This window comes from Lolium rigidum, chromosome 4 (assembly GCF_022539505.1).
Source record: "Lolium rigidum isolate FL_2022 chromosome 4, APGP_CSIRO_Lrig_0.1, whole genome shotgun sequence".
NCBI lineage: Eukaryota > Viridiplantae > Streptophyta > Magnoliopsida > Poales > Poaceae > Lolium > Lolium rigidum.
In genome coordinates, this window is record NC_061511.1 from 128,719,710 (window position 1) to 128,733,034 (window position 13,325).

Genomic DNA, 13,325 nt, shown 5'->3' on the forward strand with positions numbered 1-13,325 from the left:
CCGTATATGTGCGGGCTTTTTTTGTTTCGCAGCGACGGGCGGCGCCACCGCACCGCCGCCCCCTTTCGCCACCGCCACCGTGCCGGTCTCTCTCTCACCGTCCGTGCTCCTTGCCGCCCTCCTCCTCTCCCCTTCCCGCGCGCCGCCGGCCGGCCCTCTCTCTCTCACCGCGCCGGCCGGCCGTACTTAACAAAATTTAGACTTAATGATCAAAATTTTACTTAAGAAAAATTAGACTTAATGATCAAAATTTTAACTTAAGAAAAATTAGACTTAATGATCAAAATTTTAACTTAACATTTTATTTGGTATCGAGAGGGGCGGCGAGGGTTATGTGTCCTCGGCACCGCCACCGCCCTCTCGGTCACCGCCACACCGGTCTCTCGGTCACGCGGTCGATCGTCCGCATATACACATCTAATACACGCGTCCCCCTCTCGCCTCCCTCGTCGCCCTCTCTCTTTATATGTAGAAGAGATGTGATAATGCTGGCATATACACAATTAATTTGTTTTGACTACATGTTTTCAGGACCGACATATGGCGGACGATAGAGCTGACCCGATTCCGGACAACTATGATCCGGACGCCGAAGACCATATGTTCGGCATCATAAAAGGCGATATTCCATTTGTGCCGACCGGAGAAGAAGAAGATGATATCTCTTCTTATCCGAACCTTGAGTGTGAAGATGAAGGGCGCCGTCGGCAAGATGATGCCGAAGAAACGTCGATAAACGACGATCTTCAATTGGAAGTAGCAACCACCTCCGGCGCCGAGGTATATATATATACATATTGAGCGTATGGTGATACAACTAACTGATTTGAATAAATGTGTGTGTACTAACGCGCGCGACTCTCTTTCTTATTTTAGCCCTCGGCCGGATCGTCGAAAAAATCGAGTACGTCGTCAAAGCGTGGCGCAACCAAGACGATGAAAGCGGGAGAAACATGCACCATCGATGTTGTCGACGAAGCAACCGGCAGGCAGCTGGAGCCCAGCAAGAACGCCACCAAGTTTGTCAGCCAATGCGGAGCCGTTGTTAGAGACAACGTCTCGATCACCCGCCAGGAGTGGAATGAGCCAAAGAAGGCACGTGTTGGTTTCACTTTTGTCGATAAGAGAGAAAAAAGATTGCTTCAACAAGCTTATGGAACATTTCGTTCTACCTCCGGAATACCGCAAATACGATGAGGAGGGTAACAAGATTGCGGAAAACAAGAAGAGGCGCAAGCTAGTCAAATAGTTCGCTCTTTCTAGGATGGCCAATGCATTCCGGAAATACAAGCAAAATCTAGCCCATGACTTTGTCAACCAGGGCAAGACTCCGGATTTCAAAGGACAATATGAGAAACTGCAACATGATTGGCCAGAATTTGTGAAGCAAAAGAAATCGGAGCAGTTCCTTGAACTATCGAAAAAAATAAGGAAAATGCGGCCAAGAAGGAGTACAATCATAAAATGGGGCCAGGAGGGTATCGCTTTTGGCAGCCTAGGTGGGAGAAGATGGAGAACGAGCTGAGGGCGCGAGGAATCCGTCTAGGTACGGAGGATGGGACCCAAGGGCCAAAAGGCTGGTGGTACGGGCATGGGGGATCGCTGAACCCGGAGACGAGGGAGTGTGTTTACCGGGGCAAAATAATTACACCCACCCAAAAGCTTATTGAGGCAATGAGGGATGCTCAAGAGGGGAAGATCAAGTTCAACGGAGAGAACGACGCCACGACAAAAGCCCTCGGGAATCCCGAACACGGAGGACGTGTACGAGGCATGGGGCCCATTCCGTGGAAAATAGGGTTCCCCGAACGATGACCCGTACGGTTACTGAAGCCGTAAGAGAAAGATGGATCGGGAAAAAGATGTTGTGGCGCAGTTGGTAACGGAAATGGATGTGATGAAGAAAATCGTGAGTGTACTAGTAGCCGAAAGAGAGGCAGCTCGGGCGCGAGCATGAAGATCATCCAATGGATCTCGGAAGCCGGCAGCGGAGAAGAAGCAGCGTGGCTTCCACGGAGGCCTCACCGGCTGGTGCACCGACGATAGAAATTACTGCACCGGAGCCTCTGGTGGTCGAAATTACTGCACCGGAGCCTCCTCGCTACCCCGTGGACGATATAAAGGAGATGAAAGCATGTCATCTGTATTATCCTATCGGGAACATGTCCATGAAGGTAGCCATCGGCGGTGCTTTACCACTGGAGCACTCCACCACAACAACCCCATTCAAGATGGCTATGCTCGTGTGACGGTGGAGGAGATAGTCCAAGGGTTTGAGGACCTGGACATTGACATTGCTACACACTGAAGGGGTGAAAAGACTTGGAGATGTCAAGCGCCAGTTCATTCTATGGCGAGAAGAAATTTATCAAGTTTCCGGGCGAGGCGCCAACAAGTCCACCCCGTACGGTGGTGGTGGTGGCGGTGGCGGTGACGGTGGCGGTGGCGGTGGCGGTGGCGGTGGCGGTGACGGTGGCGGTGGTGCTTCACCTAATACACCTCATTCACGTCGGCCGACGCCGCCCCCGATCCTCGTCCGGCGGGTGATCGGACACCGGTACCGCCCCCAATCCACCTCCGGCGAAGAAGCGAAGCGGTCCTGGGTTATTAACCCGGACCCTTACGTACCTAAGAAAACAAAGGTACCGGAGGTATCACTTGAAGCCTCTCCCCACGAGGCCTTGGGAAAGTAGTGCCGAGGAAGTCGAGGTGGGCGCGGTCGCTGATTTAGAGAAATGGAAGGCGAGCGTCAAGAAGAAAATAGAGGGCGAGCCCAAGCCGGTATATTCGACAAGGAAAAGCGATGGGCTAAGTCATTTTTGAACACACCGTCCCAAGCCGCGAAGAATCGCACGACGACTATTTACGTGAACTTCGTAGGCAAGCACTCGCGTTCAAGAGGAACCAAGAGGCGGAGAAGAAAGCCTTGGAGGACGAGGCCGAGACAAAATTAGAAAGGGGGAAAGAAGTTGCCCAGCTCGGGGAACAAAGTAAACAATCGATCGCCCCGCTCATAGTGCAAGCCGCCGGTCCGGATGCCCCCGATATCATAGCAGCTGCGGCAGCACATGGATTGAGCGTAACGAGTGCCGGAGAACAAGCGGCCGACTTAGGTATCACTCTTCGTGCACCTTGTTAGGCCTTGATGAGGCGCCAATGAAGGACGTAGTATTTACATATGTGAAGAATGGCCCTCTCATCGAGCCTGCGCGAGGAAGAGGATCTACCTCGACAAATGAAAGGTCTCGCTAAATTGGTACAAGGGTTACATAAAACATGAAGACGCCAAAGACTATATCTATGCGGAAGTTAAATATGAGCATCACTTCAAACGTTACTTGGGTACAAATTCCTCCGAGTGAATTGTTCCGGACTGTTCAATCTGCGCGACCTCGACAAATCTATCATCAGTTGCTACGTTCTGTAAGTGATTTATTAATTTCTACCCCATCTCGTTCATTGCCTACACTATATATATATATATATATATATATATATATTGTCCTAACTATCTTGTTGTGTACGCTATTATGCAGAATGAAGAAGCGGGAAATGCGAATAAGGAACATCCATGATGTTGGGTTCATTGACCCACACATCGTTAATTCATATGTGTTAGAACACCACCCCGCCGACGTGGAGGAAGACCTGTGGCGGTTTATTAGAAAACAGCAACGAGAAAAGTGATATTCTATTTCCTTACCATTTTGGGTGAGTGTTTCATGTCTTGAGCACATTCTCTTTTGTTTACTCCATGCATGGTATGTGGCTAATCGATGAGTTATGCATGATCGCGCATGTATCGTGTCCGCAGGTTCCACTGGATTCTTATGGTAATTAAAGTTCAGACCTCCTCGGTTCTCGTCCACGACTCTCCGAATATGGATCCGGCGCTTTGGGGCGACATGAGAAAAATGATGCAAAAGTAATTATTTTCATTCATTTGCGCTCTATATCGATCGGCCTATTTCGTTCATCATTTCCTAATATCAAGTAACTAATTAATAACTCTCTTGTTTATTTAATTTTCTTTGCCTCGTAGGGTTTGGAGACGGTTCGTAGATACCAAGGTCGGTGAATTCAAAAAAGAGCTAAATTTTAAAATGGCAGTGCGGACGATCGGGGATACTCGGCCACCGGGGACCAATCTATGTGGATACTATGTTTGTGAGAGGATCCGGAGATACTGCAATGAGCGGGACCAGAAGTGTGAGAACAACATCCCGAGGAATAACCTCCGGAAGACGCTTAGTCCGAAGCTCGCTTCCGACCACTTCAAGAGGAACTAGTTGGATGGTTGGCGAGGGAAGTCATCGATCCTAGAGGAGAACACTATTACGATGACGTAGAACTTTATATGCACCAGAATTTGTAACTAACTTGTTCAAAATTGTATATGGTCATCCGATATTGAATATATATTGTATATGGTCATCCGATATTGAATATATATTGTATATTCCTCTTGAATTCTTTTTGGTTCTAATTTCAAATTTGTTTAAAATTGTACATTCATATGCATGTATGTATACGATACCAGTAGAATATGTGAAACTCCTTCAAAATTAAAACCCAAAAGAAATAAAATAATACAAATTAAAAAGAAACCAGATTTAGGGGAGGGGGGCTAAACCCTAAACCTCGCGGAGGCCTTTAGTCGCGGTTGGCCGGAAGAACCGCGACTAAAGGTCCTCCGCCCGGCGCTCGCCTGCGGCCCACGTGGACGGGCCTTTAGTCGCGGTTCGTAAGGAACCGCGACTAAAGAGGGGCCTTTAGTCGCGCTACTTTGGTCGCGGTTGCGCCACCGCGACTAATGGCAGTTGCCAACCGCGACCAAAGCCCCTTTTTCCACCAGTGACGGTTAGGCCATTTTGGTTGTTGATTTGGTTGATCCAAGAATTGTTCTCCAAAGCTTTTCGAATAGTGCACCTTTTCTTATAAGATAAGCCAAAAATGAGGGACGCGATATCTTTAAGGTGGCAATCGTCGATCCAAGCATCTTCCCAAAAAAAGGGCCTTCTTGCCATTGCCTATGGTCACCTTAGTGGTGGTGACCACTCCATTTGAACACTTCATCAAACATATTAGCCAAAAGGTATACTTCCTCCGATTCATATTACTTGATGCTAATGAATCGAAGGAAGTTCTACTTATCTGTCAAAGGTTGTGAGTTTCGTTCGTGTCTAATGTCAGTAATAAGCGAGAGACTTGAAACAAAAGCTTCATCTGGGGTTTATATTACGTGATTCTTCACAGCACGATCGTGCTACTATTTCCCACAATAGCATTCTACTTAGTAGTATTTTCAGGGGAGCGTAGCTGTATTTCTAGAACAGCATCGTCGTGCGTAGCTTGGGCTCGAACCACAGAACTCACCTAATTTACATGCAGCCCGCCTGCATGGCCTAACTCTCTAGGCCGACATATAAACTATCCGACCATTATGCGCTACTACAGTAGTACATTCATCCGTACGGGCCTAACGAGCCCATCAAGCAATCGACTTCGGCGCGGTCACCGCCTCAGCGTCACCGTGCGCCACGCCCACGCGGCGCCGCGCCACGGCGTACGCCAGGCCCAGAGCCGCGACAACCACCACCGCGGCACCGACGAACACGCCTGCAACCACGCCGGCGCGAACAGCGCTTCCGCGTCGAGCCATCCTCGCCGGCGCCACGCCCCCTTCCGCCTGGTCGGCCCTAGCCACGCTCGCCGCCGACGCGCCGGCGCCCGGCACAACCACCGCCCCCCTCGGCTGCCCGACTCGCGGAGAGAGCGCGGGCGCTCCGGAAACGCGCTCGCTGGGGTGGAAGAACTCGTACGCCGCAGGCGACAGCGCGAGCGGGCTCTCGAACGGCAGCCCGTGCGGGTGCGCCTCCGACGAGCGCCTCTCCTGCGCCTCCCCGGCCGGCAGCAGCAGCATGAGAGCGATCACCACCAGCGCCGCCATCTCCATGGTTCTTTAGCCAAGCTGCTTGATCTTGCAGGTCACATAGGTGTGCAGGTGAGCGCATGCCTTGCACACCCCCATGCCTACTTATATAGACGATCCAGGAGCTAAGGTACATATAGTACGTAGGATAGGAGTACGCGAGCGAGCGAGCAAGCAAAGGGCGAGAGGCTTTGCTTCCACTTCAACTCTCGATTGCAGTCGTGGCGAGGCGAAAGGGGAGCAGAATGATGAGGGGGTGTGGAGGGATGGAATGATGTCCCGGCCTCTTCGATCGGCTTTGCAAATGTGTGCAGGAGATGTCCATGGCTCCATGCCTCCATAGGATATGATCGCAGAGTGAGACACAAAACTCGACTAATCTTGTTTATTCTGGCTAGCTAGAGGCTCAATCATAGCTTTCCCAGCAAGCATTTCAGAACACTGTTTATTTTACAAGACGCCTTTCAGGCAGCTTTCTGTTTGCTTTACGTGTGCTTTCGGGTTGCTAATGATGGATGCATCCTTTGCCACACAGATATACAAACAAACTGACAAAGAACTTGCATAGGTAGATAGATACAGACATCAACTTCAATCAGCACTGCATCGCTTGTTAATTCAGGTATGAAATGATACATCATGTAACCTGATCAGCATACCGCCCTGAAAAACGCACACACTACTTGAATTCTCGAATGCACCAAGGGCATGATCGAGTTGCAGCCCCCGCCCGATTCGTCGTCCTCGCTGCCCATCCAGCCGTGCCGGATACCTACTCAAGAGCAAGGCACACGCACCGGCGAGGAGCCGGGAGCAATTGAACAGGCGTGCGAGCGGCGCCTCCATGCCCCCACGTTGCCGTCGCCTTTACTCCTCCCCCGTCTTTAATTTCCAGGCAGGTAGTGCCTGCGGCAGCGGTGGACCGTGCACCCACGGAGGCTATCATGCATAGCCTGCCTGAAAGTCTTCTGCAGTGGAGAGCTGCATATCAATTTCTTTGGAGAGCCAGGATCAGAAAACATGCATTAATTTCGAAAAGTTAAGGGCTCAATGCTGGTAGCCTGGTAGTCTCGTGGTTGCTTGCTAGTGTTTTTCTTTCTTGCTTGCTAGGGTTACATCCTCCTCACCGGCGATACCGCCGGTCAGCTCCGCCTCCGGTGGCCTTGGGGACTTAGAGATGTGGCGGACCACGGTTCTCTCCCGACGGGGAGTTTCCGCTCTTAATTTAGTTTGCTTTTTGATCTCTTTTTTTTTTGGAATGGTGAGGCGGCGGCTACATCTTGAAGCCATAATAAGCTCCTCTCCATCCTATCCTTGTTTCGGTGGTGCATCTAGCTTGACGGAGGGCGCGCGGAGCTGTGTACCTGTTGGATCTCCTGGGATTCGGTCAGTTTTTATGTTTGTTGGTGTGGTTTCATGTCAGTCTCTTCCGATCTACGGTTGTCATCATTGGCGATGGTTGCTGCTCTGGTGCGCAGGTCATTTGGGACCTTAGCACGACGACTTCCCGTCTATCTACTACGACAAGCTTTGCCTAACTCCCGTCTATCTACTACAACAAGCTCTACTACGATAAGCTTTCCCTAACTCCTGCGATGGAGGGGCGATGACAACGGCGCGCCTTCGACTCGTGCTAGTGTCTGTAGTCGTCGCTAGGTGGTCCGAATACCAATTTGTAATTTAATTTAATTTTTGGGCTATTTGTACTACTGTTGATGATTATCAATAGATCAGTGGATTTCTCGCAAAAAAAGAAGGTCGTTTTGTCATCCAATTTTAAAGGGTTCGTCTATGTCACATTCAACTGAGATTTTTCGGGTGTCATGCGCAGCCATCCCTAACCCCTAGCTAGCTGAATGGCAGTAGATCCGCCCTTAGAAGTTAACTAAACCGTAGACTTAAGAAAATCTTGGTCAACCAAACTTTAGTTATATCCTTGAAAAATGTAGGGTTAATGTACATACATGCAAGGCCCAACAAAGGGGAGACAAAAAAAAAAACTGGAACTACAATGACTGGGGAGACAACATTTCTGAAAATCCTATGGTTTTAGATCTACAAAAGCAGCAATCCCCCACAAAGGGGAAAAAGCGAAGCTAGGAACTAGTTATGAGAACAAAGTTTTTGAAAACCTTGCACTTTTATTAGCTTTCCATTTCTATTTTTCGCGAAAACCCAAAAGCCATACATTTCGAAATTTCGATGCATTGGTAGGAAACGAAGATTATATGTCCAAGTTCAAAGGAGGACTAACGCCAGGCCATATAACTCAACCCAAAACAATTAGGGAAGTAGTTGGCGAAGACCACTGACTCCCTCGTCCGCCCACTGTCGTGCCTCGATCTTGATGCTACAGAACAGGGAAGCCACCGATGGATAATCAGTATCGAAAACTGCAACGTTCCTATTTCCATATCTACTATGTGGTGAGCATGATCAGTGACGAGGTTACCCTTGCGCAGATGGCGAGGTGCGGTCCCCACCACCAGCAACCACCAAAACCTCTTTTTAGTGAGATATTGATAAGAAATGATTTCATTGCAATTTGTGAAGTTTGAATTTACCAAGCTGTGGTATTTGAGATTAAATAATACATATTTCTTGAATTTCATATTCAAATATATTTGCTACCACTTGTTATTTTTGTGTAAGCCAAATACGATAAGTGTTCCATCTGAATATTTTTCGGTGAATCTTGTACTTCACTCATTCTTTTATGTAAATTTTCTGTTTTGATTGAGTGTCAAAAAGACAATCAAAAATTAGTGGGACATGGTGTTTACTCACAACTTCTCCATTTTGTAAACTACAAGTTGTGTGGATTTTTTTTTTTTTTGTAGAAAGGCGACTTAAAATGGTCAATCACTTAGATTATAATAGGCGTATGACGAGTGAGGTTGGTATCAGAATGGTTGATTCAAAGGCTTAGAAAAGTGGTGGAACTAAACAAAATGAGACTACCTGTAGATAGACAATCTTATTTCTCAATTTCGCTGGACACGGGACTTGTAGATGATTTGCTTAACGAACTGCGCCAGAGGTATCTGCTAGCTCGGCATTCTGATGTGTCCGTTGGTTAATTAACTGTCATGCTGGCAGAGGTGTCTGTTGCAGCTAGTTAACTAAGTGCAGACTGTTGTTTTGGAAGCTTATGTTGCATTAGTGGTGCTGATGTAGATAATCATATGCCCATGGAAGCATGTCTTGTAGCGTATGATTGCTCCTTTTGGACATCGGAGGGAATACGAGTATTTGGAGTAATCCGAAGAACAGGGATACAGATGTAGAGTATTTGTTATCTGCTTTGTTTGATGCTAAACTTTGGCTACCGAACTATCTTGCCGCACTAAAAAGTTACTCATGTTTTACAACTCTTTATCATCAGTAAGTCATTAAACGGTGGGTTGGTTCTTAGTGACAAAAGGCGAAAAAGTTTTGCTATTTTTGGCGGCTAATTTGTCCCTTTCTTTTCATAGGGTTCAGGTTTTTTGTTTAACTTCAACGAGGGGACATATTTCAGTGAAGATTCACGTAATAGGCCGATACAACCTGGCCGTGGTCTCATCTGTTATATATATAGCCAAGATGGCTTGGGATACAAGTACATGGATCAATCTAGATCCTACAACTACCAGATATACAAAGATCTGATTCTATCGTATAGATACAAGACTTGATCGCTACGTTTAGCTATATCTAATATTCCCCCTCAAGATCAGCCACTATAGAGGTTGAGATTGTGCCTTAGACCATCAAGCATCTGAACTGTGACGGGTTTCGTAAAACCATCTGCCACCTGATCTGCAGAAGATATAAACCGCACATCGAGTGCACCCATGGCAACCTTTTCTCTGACAAAATGAAAATCCACCTCTATGTGTTTCGTCCGTGCATGAAAAACAGGATTAGCTGTTAAATATGTGGTTCCAAGGTTATCGCACCACAATACTGGTGCTCTAGGTTGCATAAGATAGTTCTTTCAACAAAGATTGTATCCAAGATACCTCTGCAGTTCCATTTGCCAACGTTTTGTATTCCGCCTCCGTGCTTGACCTAGAAACGGTTGGTTGCTTCCGAGAGCTCCATGAAATAAGGTTAGAGCCGAAGAATACTGCAAAACCCCCTGTCGATCTCCGATCATCCGTGCAGCCTGCCCAATCTGCATCTGTGAAAACACTCAACAAGCTGGAGCTGGAACGCCGAATTTTGAGACCGTCCCTTTAATGTACCGCAAGATACGTTTTACCGCCTCCCAGTGAACATCTGTTGGTGCAGACAAAAACTGACACACCTTGTTTACTGAATACGAGATGTCCGGGCGTGTCAAGGTGAGATATTGAAGTCCTCCGACCATACTTCTGTACTTAAACGCATCCTCGGAGCTGAGCGGTGTACCACTGCTCTCGGCCAAGCTTATCGATAATGGACATGGGGGTTGAGACACTCTTACAATTCTCCATGAGACCACGCTGCAACAAATCCATAGCATATTTGTGCTGAGACAGAACTATTCCCCCTCAATTGTGAGTGACCTCAATACCCAAGAAATAGTTGAGGCGGCCTAAATCCTTGAGAGGAAAGGCGGCTGAAAGCTGGCGCAGAAGTGCATCAACAACATAAGAGGAGGACCCAGCAATGATGATATCATCCACATACACAAGCACATGAATCTGGACAACACCTTGATGAAGAATAAACAAGGAAGTATCTGCGCAAGACGGAAGAAAACCAAGTTGCTGAAGCTTGTCACTGAGCCGAGAGTACCAGGCTCTGGGAGATTGTTTCAAACCATACAAAGCCTTCTGTAATTTCCAAACATAAGACAGATGTTGAGGATCTTCAAACCCTGGAGGTTGCTGCATATAAACCTCCTCATCAAAAAATCCGTGCAAGAACGCATTATTGACGCCAATCTGACGGAGATGCCAGCCATGAGACACAGCTAGAGAGAGCACCAACCGGACAGTAGCAGGCTTAACAACTGGAGAAAATGTGTCTTCATAGTCCACACTAGAACGCTGAGTGAAGCCGCGAGCCACTAGCCGTGCTTTGTGTTTGTCAACAGAGCCATCGGGACGATATTTCAGCTTGAACACCCATTTACTGCCAACCACATTGGCGCGAGCGGGACGAGGTACAAGCCGCCAGGTTTGGTTCTGCTGAAGTGCATGGAACTCGGCTTCCATGGCCGCATGCCACTCAGGCTCAGCCAAGGCATGATGATGAGTGGAAGGAGCCGCGAAAAACGCCCGACGATAGGGGTTATACCGGACGGTGCCATCAGTGTAGTTCTTGGGGCGCGCATGACCTGTTTGAGCACGCGTGCGGACAGTCCGAGCAGGAGGTGCTGTAGATGTCGATGGCGCAGATGGCGGCATGTCCGGAGCAGGCATGACAGGCGGGGACGGCGGTGCCCTAGCCGGCGACTCAGGGAGAGGCGGATCTAGAGATGCAGGCGGAGCCGAATGGGTCGGACCACCAGCAGGCGAAGGCGACGTCGGTGCTGAGTGAGGTGAGCGGGACGGCCCAGTACTGCATGGCGATGCAGGATCCCTGCATGGCGTGGGGACGTCGATCGGCGAAGGAGAAGAACCTGCATCAGAGACACTTTGCATGGGAAAAAGCAAGGTTAAATCATATCTACTCGCATGATCATTCACAATCGCGGGCTCAGACTGCGGAAAGAGGACAAATTCAGTCAAAGGTGAGGGAGGTGGGGATGAAGACGTGGACGCAAAAGGGAAGAACGACTCGTCGAACACCACGTCACGAGATATATAGAGACGACCTGTGGAACGATCGAGGCACTTATAGCCTTTGTGCATGGAGCTGTAGCCGAGAAACACACAAAGTTTAGAGCGGTAGTCAAATTTATGTGAGTTATATTTACGGAGACTGGGCCAACAGGCACAGCCAAAGATTCAAAGGAAGGAGTAATCGGGTGAAACTTTGAGAAGGCGAATGATAGGTGGTAGGTTTTGGGTCGTGTGACTTGGCATGCGGTTGATTAGGTAGCAGGCTGTGAGGAATGCTTCATCCCAATAGCGAACAAGAAAGGACGAATGGGCAAGAAGGGCAAGTCCTGTTTCGACGATGTGCCTATGTTTTCGTTCGGCGATGCCATTTTGTTGGGAGGTGTGCGGGCAGGAAACTCTATGGGAGATGTCGGTTCGTTGGAAATAATTATGGAGACGGTGATACTCACCGCCCCAATCCGACTGGATGGCACAAATTTTTGTATCTAGGAGGCGCTCGACATGATGCTGAAAGTCATAGAAAATTTGTTCAACGTCAGATTTGTGCTTAATTAGATAAATGCAAGTATACCGGCTGAAATCATCCACAAAACTCACATAATATTTAAAACCACTAAAGGATGCAATAGCAGGGCCCCAAACATCCGAGTGAACAAGTTCAAGAGGAAACGAAGAAACACGAGTAGAACGATTATATGGGAGCTGATGACTCTTTGCGCGCTGACAAGCATCACACACTAATGACTGAACTGAAGATTCTAATTTATTTGAATTTATTATGGAGCGAGCAACTGTAGGCGAGGGGTGGCCGAGACGCTGATGCCACCGAGACGAAGAAACCTTGGCACTGGAGAGGGCATGTCGAGCTGGTGATGAAGGAGGGCGATGGAGTGGAATGGGGTAGATGCCGTGCTCGCTTCTACCGTGTAGCAGAACTCTCCGCGTGGCTCGATCCTTTACAAAGAAGAAACTTGGGTGAAGTTCAACAAAGACATTATTATCACACATGAGTCTATGAGCGGAAAGAAGATGTTTACTAATGTTAGGTACATGGAGGATGTTGCGGAGAGATAGATTTCTATCTAAGCCCGAAATTTGAGAATGACCAATGTGAGAGATAGGCAAACCTGCTCCATTCGCCACATGGACGTGCTCGTTGCCGTGGTATCGCTCCTGGAAGGTCAGGCGATCGAGATCGCTTGTGATGTGGTCGGTTGCGCCACTATCCATGATCCAGGGCTCGCCGTGGTGCCCGCCGTGACCACCGCCATAGCCACCTTGCCCTCCGTGGCCGCCACCATAGCCACCGTAGCCACCGTACACGGCAGCATTGCCACTGTGATAGTTTCCGCCGCCATAGCCACCATACACGGCAGCATTGCCACCGTGATAGTTTCCGCCGCCTTGATGGTTGCCGCCCTGACCGCTGTTGTACTCCTCCGGCTGAAACGCATGGTTGAAGCAATTGCGACAGCGGATGGCGGTGTGCCCGTACTTGCCGCACACCTGGCACCGGGGGCCGTTGTTGTTGAAGTTGCCGCGCCCCCGGCCACGACTGCGACCGCCGCCTCCGCGGCCTCCACCGCGGCTCTGATTGTTGTTGTCGTTGCGACGAGGCGAAGGGTCGTTGGAGCGAG